Source organism: Triticum aestivum, chromosome 7A, assembly GCF_018294505.1.
Source record: "Triticum aestivum cultivar Chinese Spring chromosome 7A, IWGSC CS RefSeq v2.1, whole genome shotgun sequence".
In the NCBI taxonomy this organism is placed as follows: Eukaryota; Viridiplantae; Streptophyta; class Magnoliopsida; order Poales; family Poaceae; genus Triticum; species Triticum aestivum.
Genome location: NC_057812.1, coordinates 217591338 through 217602817, shown reverse-complemented (window position 1 = coordinate 217602817; position 11480 = coordinate 217591338).

Genomic DNA, 11480 nt, shown 5'->3' with positions numbered 1-11480 from the left:
TGGGAGCAGCGCGGGGTCTTGACGTGCGGGAGCAGGAGCGTGGTCGCGACGTGCTGGAGCAGGGAGCGCCCGGGCAGCTTCTTGCGGGCGAGGGACTTCTTGGCAGCTCTGCTCTTGCCGTGCTGGCACCTGACGGAGTGGGTTCCGCCTAGGGGCCACGCGCCTTTGAGCCATGGCTTGAGGAGGAGGCGGCCGGGGCGCCGCCGGAGCTTCGTCGCCCGCGCAGGGCGGGGTGCGGTGCAGCGGAACGGACGGCGCAGGAGAGCCCCCTGCGGCGCGGACGAGCTCGGCGACGCGGTCGAGCCATTCTTCATAGACGTCGTCGACGGGACGGTAGCGCAGGAGCTCGTTTGCCGCGATGAGCACAGCTCGAGCCTCCATGGGTGCTCGGAGCGCGCGGGATGAAGAACCAGCTGAGGTGAGCGAGGGAGTAGCGGTGCGGCCGTCTTACCGCACGGACGGATGTTGAGACGACGCTTGCTGCTCGTCCCCCGCCGGGCCGGTGGCGGCGTTGACGGCAGGTGACGGGGAACAGCGAGGACGCCCGCCGACAGGAGCCGTCTGGGCGACGCGGGAGGCGAGAGCGGCCCGGCGCTCGGCGCAGGCACGACGAGCGTCAGACATGGACGCGATGGTCGGAGGAGAACGGGGTGGTGGAAGACGAATTCCGGCGCACCCCTACCTGGCGTGCCAAATGTCGGATTTCGGGTTTCGGCAGACCCTTGAGGTTCGAACACTAGGGTGCGCGCGGAGATTTCACCTTCTACCTACCTGCACCCCTCCGCCTCGCTAAGATCTAAGCTATGGAAAGAACAGCACGAGAGACACAGGGTTTATATTGGTTCGGGCCACCGTTGTGGTGTAATACCCTACTCCAGTGTGTGGTGTGGTGGATTGCCTCTTGGGCTAATGATTATGAGCAATACAAGGAAGAACAGCCTCGCGAGGGTCTGTTCTTGGCTGGGGCGACGAACTGCTAGGAGGAGTTCAGTCACCCTTCTCTCTCTCTCTCTCTTCACGATTGTGATCCAATCTCGGTGTTGGGTTGGCCGATTCTCGATCCCTCTACCCTGTGGGTGGCTAGTCCTATTTATAGGCAAAGGCCCTGGGCCTCTTCCCAAATATTGAGCGGGACCAACAATTGGCCATTTTGAAGGGAAACATCTGGTACACTTATCCTGACTAAAGTTGGTCCTCGCCTGCCAAAGGCTCTGGTGGTGACGCTGGCTTGGGCTCCACAGTGACTTCTTCCCTGCCGTTGGACTGGTCTTGGTCTCGTTACACCAAAACGGGTGCCTTTGCTTTATGCTCTCGCCTGCGCTTGCCCCCTTTGCACCAAAGAGGAAAGAAGGACACTGCGCGGGCTGGCACCCGCCTGGCACCCTTGGTCGTCATGGCCTGCATCACGGGCACCTCGTGAGGTACCTCGCCTGGATCTCTCCGCCTCCTCGCGAGCCAGCCTGATGAGGCCATGCCTGAGGAAGCTCCGTGTTGTCCTCCCCGCGAGGCTTAGCCCCTCGCGAGGGTCTTGGGTCTGTGTTGATGAAGACGGGCCGTGTTGGTCCCCCTTTTGAGCCACGCCGCAGGCCGCAGGCAGGCAAGTCTGGGGACCCCCGTTCCCAGAACGCCGACAAAAAAGAACTCTTGCAGGAATATCATTAACAGGAAGGTTACCCATGATCACTTCTGACGGGTCCTCTGCCTGAGCTGCGTTCATCATGTTGACCTTTGCAAACTTGGGATTATGCTTGACCACTGCATTGCTGGCAGATCTCATTGGAGGACGAGGCGGAAGACGCCTCTGGTTGAAGCATTTGTTTGCATAGTGACCCTTCTGCTGACACTTGTTGCACGTGACCTCTGAGAGCGGCCGGTGATACGGAGCACTTGACCTTGGAGCATGAGACAAAGCCTTGTTATGAAAGCCTGGGTTGGGTGGGTGGGAAGATCCATTGCCACCTTTGCTCTTCTGCTGATAAGGCTGACGGAACGGAGGAGGAAGAAGGAGTTTCATCCCTGACTCTCTTCTTGGAAGCATCACACTTGAGCTGAGCGGCCTCTTGCTTTAATGCCATATTGTAGAATTCATCATACTTTTTCGGCTCAAAAAGCACAAGAGCTAGTTGCATATCTTCTCTGAGGCCACCTCTGAATTGATAAATCATGCTCTTCTCATCAGGGACGTCTTGCTTGGCGAAACGAGCGAGCCTCTGGAACATGATGTTGTATTGGTAAACAGACAAGCTGCCTTGCTTCAGATTGCGGAACTCCTCACGCTTGCTCTCAACAACACTCTAAGGAATGTGGTGAGCTCTGAAGTCTTGGCGGAAATCATCCCAGGTAATCACACGACCTCCTCTGGAATCTTTGTATTGTTGATACCACTCAGCAGCTTGGTCTTTGAGTTGGAACGAAGCAAACTTGACAAAGTCCTCAGGCCTGACATTGCTACACTCAAAATGTTTGCAGATATCCATGAGCCAATCATCAACGTCTGTGGCCTCGACACAGTTACTGAAAGACTTCGGCTGGTTTGCAAGGAACTGGTTGAGGGTAGCAAACTAAGTTTGATTGTTGCCATTGCCTTGATTTCCTTGGTTACGCTCTTGCAAGAGTTGCATAATCAACTGCGCGTTGGTGTTGGTAGCGGCCATCACAACTTTCCATGCCTCCGGAGGTGGAGGTGGTGGCGGAGGTTCCGGATTCTGACGCGTTGGAGGAGCCATCCTGAAGAGGCTGACATCTGTTAGCATCTTGAAAGACATATATTCAAGCTGAATCAAAAGGATCGAAATTGCAACATATAGCCTTAACATTCGAACAAGAATGAACGAATGAATTCCAAATTAAATGATCACACTTCCATAAATTGAGAAGCCGCTTAGATAGAGGTAGATGAATAAAATAACAAGGTACGGATATGAACAAATACTTGGTAAGGATAACCCAATCACAAACCAAATATTTGCGAAAGAAATACTAGAGCTACATGAATTCCCACCTATGAAACTCCCGAAACTTTCCGGTTATGCAATCAGGTGTTGGGGATACAGGGGAAGCAGAAAATCTCACCCAAAACTAGCAAATCCTACATCCAGCTGTATCCATCCTTCAACACATAACCAAGAAACCTTCAGAAATCATTTACCTCAACCCTTCGAAAAGCATCCGTTATACGTGTTATGGCAATACTCCCGAACTCCCGCCCCAGTACTGGGTGGCGTCGAGGTTATCTCACCAACAACTGCATAAAGGAGATTTTCGATGTCGGCGAAACTCAGGTATTCCAGAACTGCAACGATAAAATTGTGACGACAACACCTCGGAGCTCAACTCCCCGGGACACTGCCACAACCCCTAAATGTCAGGAGGCACCAAGAACAATGTTCTTGTCACAAAACCATCGGAACGATTCCAAGATACCCGCGTGATCCTAAATTTTTTTAGTGAAATTTGAGAAGAGAAGAGTCAAAACTCTACGTCAGGATGCCTCACCATAGCGACAAAGGGACTGAGGACTAAAAAGAATCCTACTCTCCGATATATATAATCCTAAAAAGACTCAAAACATTTTGCTAGACTCAACAACGCCAACGATTCGATCAAGCAGGGGGCTCCTAAGTCGGGGAAGGCTCTGATAGCAACTTGTAACACCCACGATGCGGCTATATCTCCCACGTGTCGGAGCACGACTTGGAGGCATAACCGCATTGTAGGCATGTCGCAAGAGGGGTAATCTTTACACATCCCATGTACTGAATAAGAAAGAGGTACAGAGTTGGCTTACAATTGCCACTTCACACAATACATAAATATAGCAGTACAACATCCAGATACAATCAAGGTCCGACTACGGAACCAAAATAAAGACAACCCCAAATGCACAAGATCCCCGATCGCCCCAACTAGGCTCCACTACTGATCGTCTGGAAAAGAAACGTAGTAACGTCCCGAGTCCTCATCGAACTCCCACTCGAGTTCAGTTACATCTTCTGGAATGGCATCATCGACACCTGCATCTGGTTTTGGAAGTAATCTATGAGTCACGGGGACTCAGCAATCTCACACCCTCGCGATCAAGACTATTTAAGCTTATGGGTAGGTAAAAGGTATGTGAGGTGGAGCTGCAGCAAGCACTAACATATATGGTGGCTACCTTACACAAATGAGAGATAGAAGAGAAGGCAAAGCACGGTCGATAAGCTACAAAGATCAAGAAGTGATCCTAGAACTACTTACATTCAAGCATAACACAAGACCGTGTTCTCTTCCCGGACTCCGCCAAAAAGAGACCATCATAGCTACACACGCTGTTGATTCATTTTAATTAAGTTAATTGTCAAGTATTCTACAACCGGATATTAACAAATTTCCATCTGCCCATAACCGCGGGCACGGCTTTCGAAAGTTCAAAACCCTGCAGGGGTGTCCCAACTTAGCCCATCACAAGCTCTCACGGTCAACGAAGGATATTCCTTCTCCTAGGATGACCCGATCAAACTCGGAATCCCGGTTACAAGAAATCTCGACAATGGTAAAACAAGACCAGCAAAGCCGCCCGATGTGCCGACAAATCTCGATAGGAGTCGCACGTATCTCGTTCTCAGGGCACACCGGATGAGACATCCTACGAGTAAAACCAACGCTCAAGTTGCCCCGAGGTTTCCCAGCAGTCTACTCGTTTCGGACCAACACTCAGAGGAGCACTGGCTCTGGGGGGGGGGTTAAAATAAAGATGACCCTCGGGCTCGCGAAAACCCAAGGGAAGGTTATAGGTTGTTAGGAAAATGTAAAACCAATGTTAAGCCTTGCTGGAGGAGTTTTATTCATGGTGAACTATCAAGGGGTTCCCATTATAACCCAACCGCATAAGGAACGCAAAATCAAGGAACATAACACCGGTATGACGGAAACTAGGGCGGCAAGAGTGGAACAAAATACCAGGCATAAGGCTGAGCCTTCCACCCTTTACCAAGTATATAGATGCATTAAATTAAACAAGACATAATAATGATATCCCAACAATAAACATGTTCCAACAAGGAACAAACTCCAATATTCACCTACAACTAGCAACGCTATAAGAGGGGCTGAGCAAAGCGGTAACATAGCCAAACAATGGTTTGCTAGGACAAGGTGGGTTAGAGGTTTGACATGGCAATATGGGAGGCATGATAAAGCATGTCGTAGGTATCGCGGCATAGGCATAGCAATAGAGCGAGCAACTAGCAAGCAAAGATAGAAGTGATTTCGAGGGTATGGTCATCTTGCCTGCAAAGTTCTCCGAGTTGATGTAAGCTTGATCCTCGTAAGCGTACTCAACGGGTTCCTCGATCACATACTCATCTCCCGTCTCTAACCAAGCAAGAACACAAGCAAAGGGAACCACAATCAGCCACGGTGCAATGCGCAAGCAACATGATGCAAAACATGGCATGATATGCGGGATGTAAAATGCAATGCATATGCGTGCTCCGCAAGGAAAAGATTGAACCAGGCCTCAACTTGGAAAACCAAGAGCGCCGCTAGAAAGATGAGTTGATTTCGGTCGAAATCGATATAAAGATCACCGGAATCGGATGCACGGTTTGCAAATGGCAAGCAAGACAATAATGGCACTATTCTGCGATTAACAGCACGATGCCATCTAAAATGCAACAAGAAAATAAGCTACTGCACTCTAACATAGCAACAAAGCACATGGCAGTGATCCACTCAAGATGCTTGACAAAAGATGAACACTGAGCTACGGCTAATTCACACAAGAGCAGGTTCAAACAAGCATGTCAAAAGTGCAAAAGATATCAGGTTCACAGACTTAGTGAAAATAACATATCAGGAATTAACATCAGGAAGCAATGTTTAGAGCAAGATAACAACATGCTAAGGGAACATATTGTGGCAAAGCAAGGCATGGCATGAAACTACTCAAAGCATATAACAAACGTCCCTTACTGAACATAAGCCAAAAGGGCACAGAAAATATGATGGCACCCACATAAACATAGCAAGTTTCGTTAACAGATTCAGACTTAGCAAAAAACTGGACATGGCAAAAACAGAGTTACGTAGGCATGTTTGCGAGCTCGATGCACTCGGCATTGCATGACAAAATAAGCATACACCCAGCAAGAAGACATGATAAAGAAGCTAAACATGGCAAGAACCAACTCATAGCATGCATGGATCAACTACAAGAACCTTGGCAAAATTGATTAACACGTAAACAATCTACCAGGAACATTTTGTAGCAAACGTAGAGCAAGATTGAGTCATGCTAGGGTACTCCATAATTGCAAACAAAGACATGGATGGATACAACATAAAAATATCTCAAAATCATCCTTATTGAACATGCTCAAAAGAGGCATGGATCACTCTGTGTCAACATGAATACATGGCATAAAACTAACATCAGGGAAATGACTTAGAAGAATTCTAAGTCCCTGAAATCAGCAACATCACAAGAGCTACTTTGCATGCTTGTGCTAGTCACCACATTGATCACAAAAATACATGGCATACACCCCTGTAAAGATGGCATGGCATAGCCCAAAACACATGTAGGGCTCAAGTTCATAGGAGGCACACATTAATCATGGCAAAAATGACAAATGTCCATAATCTGATAAGAAACAGAAACTAACATTATATAGCACTCTTGCAACAACATTTAGGGCATCAAGATGGACTCAAACAAGCATGGTGCATTGGAATGAAATGAAGAGGACATCATGATGAACATGTTGATATGCCGCATGCACGAAACGGAGCAACGGATGATGAGATATGGCCTGATGAGCATAGCTAAAAAATGCAGAAAAAGGACTTAGGCAAAATCGACCTAGGGTTTACTGTAGCCAGATCTGGCACGGGAACCGAGGTATCGCCGGAGTTTGCATTCTCGCGGTGGCCGTAGATGGGGAGGACGTCGACGGAGTTGGATCTCGCTGGATCCGGGGTCGGGGAAGAGGAATCCGGCCGGAGATGAGGTGGGCGGTGCGGGCGCGCGGCCGACAGCGGACGAGACGGCGGCCGGACGGAGACTCGCGAGGCGCACCGGCGAGGTTGTCAGGCGGCGGCATGGCGAGCTTCCACGGTGAGGCGGCGGCCGGAGCGCACGCAGGGGCGGCGGGAGGCGCGGGGCAAGCTCGGTCGGCGGCGGCGACGCGCGGGCCGCGCGGGCCTACTGTGGGCCGGGCGGGCCGGACGGCAGCGGCGAGTGGAGCGGCCACGTGGCAGCCTGCGTTGGCCGGGCGGCGGTGGATGGACGCGTCTAGCGGACGCGGACGTGTCCGGCGGCGCGGAAGGTGCGGGGCTAGGTTTTGGACCCGGGATTTTCGGAGGGGGACATATATTTATAGGTAGAGGGAGCTAGGAGAGTCCAAATGAGGTGAGGTTTTCGGCCATGCGATCGTGATCGAACGGCCGAGAGGATGGAGGGGGTTTGGATAGGTTTTGGGCCAGTTTGGAGGGGTGTTGGGCTGCAACACACACGAGGCCTTTACGGTTCCTCGGTTAACCGTTGGAGTATCAAACGAACTCCAAATGACAAGAAACTTGACAGGCGGTCTATCGGTTGTGTACCAAGGCTGCTTGGAAAGTCTCGGTCCAATCCGAGGATGTTAAACACCCGCACACGAAAAGAGGCAAAAGGGGACACCGGAGGACGTAGGAGCGCCGGAATGCAAAATGGACAACGGAATAAATGCTCGGATGCATGAGACGAACATGTATGCAAATGCGATGCACATGATGACATGATATGAGATGCATGACAAGGACAAAAAGCAAAACGAAGACAAAACCCAACCACGAGGGAATATCAAAACTTAGTGCCGAAAACGGCAAGAGTTGGAATACAAATATGGCAAGTTACATACGAGGCGCTACAGCCATGGAGCAAAGCCTCAAGAAAGCGGCGGTACATATGTACGGAGTATGCAGCACGCCCGTTGCGTTCGCGTCGCACCACAGACGGTCGGTCGGTCTGGCACGCTGCTCTCTGAATGGAACACGCGTCATATTGCGTTTGCACACACATGTGGGACCGCAATTGAGAACCGACCATAGGCACACTCCCTGGCCCCGCAAGTCAAGTGATTTAATAGAAGAGAGTGACGAACGATAGTACTACTAGAGAAGTGTTGTAGGAGTACATACGCTGGTACCTGGACGATCCCTGCAAGACACGGAAGATCAGTTCGTCCATGCATGTGACCAGACTCTAGCAGACACGCCTGGATCATCTATCGTCTACATATCATGTGTCGGGACCCTGATCCCAAGTCACATTGATCTAGCCGGTAACACCTCATATCACTTGTATTCCCACGGGTGTCGCCTTACCCTGGCCCGGGACCGTTTGTGCCTTTTGGCTCACATATATGATTGCGTCGCCAGCATCCATATGACAGAGAACCCGGGCCGACATGGCTAGTCGTGAACCCAAAGCGGCACTAACCTATGGGGACAGGCATACATGATTCACATCGAGCATGTCGGTTAGTAGCGTGTGAATCCGGGCTATAGCACTAGGCTAACAGGACTCCGGATGTCACCACGTGACATTTCCCCAAAGGGACAGACACAGTAACGAAGTGAAACACATGTCGGCTAGTCAAGTGTCCTGAGCAGTAGTGCCGGGCTAGCAGGACTCCAGTGAACCGGGCTATAGCGGACTACTATGGCTCAAGGAAGCAGTAGACTACATTTCCCCATATGAGAGGCTGCCAAGGATAAACAACTAGATTGTCGGATCCCACACATAGCAATACACGTCACACGTACGCATAACATGCAAGTATGTGCTGTACAACATGGCATCACAACATAACGCAACTCATATAGATAAAGGCCTAGAAGAGCCACATAGCATTAAATACAAAAAGGGTTCACATGACCCATCATTCAGAGCATACAAGCAACGGAAGCATTACATGTCTGAGTACAGACAACTACAAAAGAAAAAGGCTAAGAAGCCTGACTATCTACAAGTCCCTCCCAAGGGTACAAGATCGTAGCTGAGGTAACAAGCTACTCGTCGAAGTCCAAGCGGTACTACTAGTGAGACAGATGTCTCACCTGCAAAACATAAATAAAGCAAGTGTGAGTACAAAGGTACTCAGCAAGACTTACATCATATCCTATCATACATGCATTTGTATCAAGAAGGTAATGTGGGGTTTAGTTGCAGCAAGCCAGCTTTGAATCAGTGGCTATCCTGTTCTACGACAACGAGAAACTTCTTTGAGGTGAGGCAGTGCACCGAGTCCACTAAACACCACATCAAATACACTACTATGGATTCATCCTCGTCTCCTTACGAGAAGGCCGTACACAGAACTCACACTTGTCTTGAGCATTTTAGAGTGTCCACTTTAAGTTGTCTATGTACCACGTAAGCATCCAAGAAGTCCATAACCGAGGACACGGCTATTCGAATAGATCATGATAACCCTGCAGGGGTGTACTTCTTCACACACGCTCTCACCACTTATCACCATGTAAACATCATGTATCTCGGCAACCTTCAAATGGAATCCTAGCGAGGGTGTCGGCCACGACCTGACTAACCACACAAGACTCTAGTCCAGGTTTATCGCCTATTCGGGTTCCATCCGCAAGGAGATCCGGCCGGGGTGTCGCTCACGGCCCCAAACGATATGTGCAGGGTTCCCAAGCCCACCTCGCCGGATGGATCTATGCTTGGTACACCATGTCACTTGTGCCTAGTCTGTCCCAAGCCCACCTGGCTGGGTGCCACTTGGTAGACTACTAACACTACCTACAAACACCAGAAACTATTTGCGACTCCTGGACAGAGATCAAGTTGGCTAATAAGTCGAGAGGGGCACTTAAGCATTCCAATGGGTGGTAGTAGCTAGTCATTGGACAACATACATGGAACTCAGTGCTTAAGGACGGTTCCAGTGAGACAACCCACCATGTACTCCTACATGGCCTCTCACCGCTACCTTTACCAAATCGTGTTCACACGCTTAACTCTCAGCACCAGAACATATCATACCACTCTAATTCATTCCCGATGAATCAGACCTGACACAACTCTAAGCAATAGCATGCATGGCATGGCAAGAACACAACATTGCTCAATCAACTTCTACACATGCTAGTGGGTTTTAACTATTTACTATGGCAATGACAGGTCATGCAGAGGAATGGGTTCAACTACCGCAGCATAAAGTACCAGTTGAATCGTTGTTGTCCTAATGCAATAAATGAGAGCAGGAGCAAGAGAGTAGGATTGTATCGGAATGAATAAGGGGGTTTGCTTGCCTAGTAGATCAACAAGGAAGACACTGCTCCTCAGACAGGTATTCTGGAAGGGTTTCCGGAGCAGGACCTATCGAGAAGGAACGGTGTCGATAATCAAACACAAGCATATGCAACAATATGATGCATGATCATGGCATGAGTATGTGATGTGCTTTGAGCTAATGCATTTAGCATTCTATTTGGAAGAGGTCCATTTGAACCCAAGGTTCAAATGCAACTCTAAATTAAATCTTTATCAATGCCATTTATATGTTTTCACCTATACAGCAAGTATAAGTTCGTTAGACATGCATGAAACAGGTACAGATGAATAGATTGAATTTTTCTGATAATTTTTCATATATAAATTATTTCAATCTGAGCTACGGTTGAATTTCTATGAATTTTTGAAGTTTTGAATATATTCTGGAATTTCCTGATTTAATTTTAAACCAGAAAATGAATAACTGCGTCAGCATTGCGTCATGCCTGCGTCAGCAGGTCAACGGAGCTGACCAAGTCAAACCTGATGTGTGGGGTCCACACGTCAGTGACCGGTTAGTTAACAGGGGGCTATTAAACTAATCTAATTAAAGGATTAGGGCGCCTAGGCCCACTGTCAGCGTCAGGGATTAGTTAAAAGGTGATTAGCCTTAAGCTAATCACCTGTCAGGCCGGGCCCGCATGTCAGGCCGACTAGGGTTGTCGGCGGCGACCTCTGGACGCGGCGGCGTCCATGCTGCAGGGCACGGGGGCGGCGGCTGGGAGCACCGGGGCATAGCCCGTGCACTCCCGCATCTAGTGGGGTAGGTAAGAGGAGGAGAGGTGGCCGGAGACGACCGTGGCGAGGTCATCCGCGGCGGCCGGAGCTACAGGAACGGCGGGTTCGACGCTACGGGCACCAAGGGGGCTGCGGTTGGGTGCAAACGACGCGCGGGAGGGCACTAAGAACGGCGGTGAGCTCGGTTGCCAGCTGTGGCAGCTGTGGCCACGGCGGCGACATGAACGGCGAAATCCACAAAGTCTTTCTACTTAGCTCGTCAAGCGAAGTAGCTATCAACGGCTTTAGCATGACAACTAGAACATCAAGCCATGGTAAACTGCCAAAGCTTCTGCTGTAGTGTAGCACCAGGGTTCAGCCTTCTCCTTGCCGAGTTGCATCGCCGAGCTCTCGGCCAAGGTGACCGACAGGGCTAGGGGGC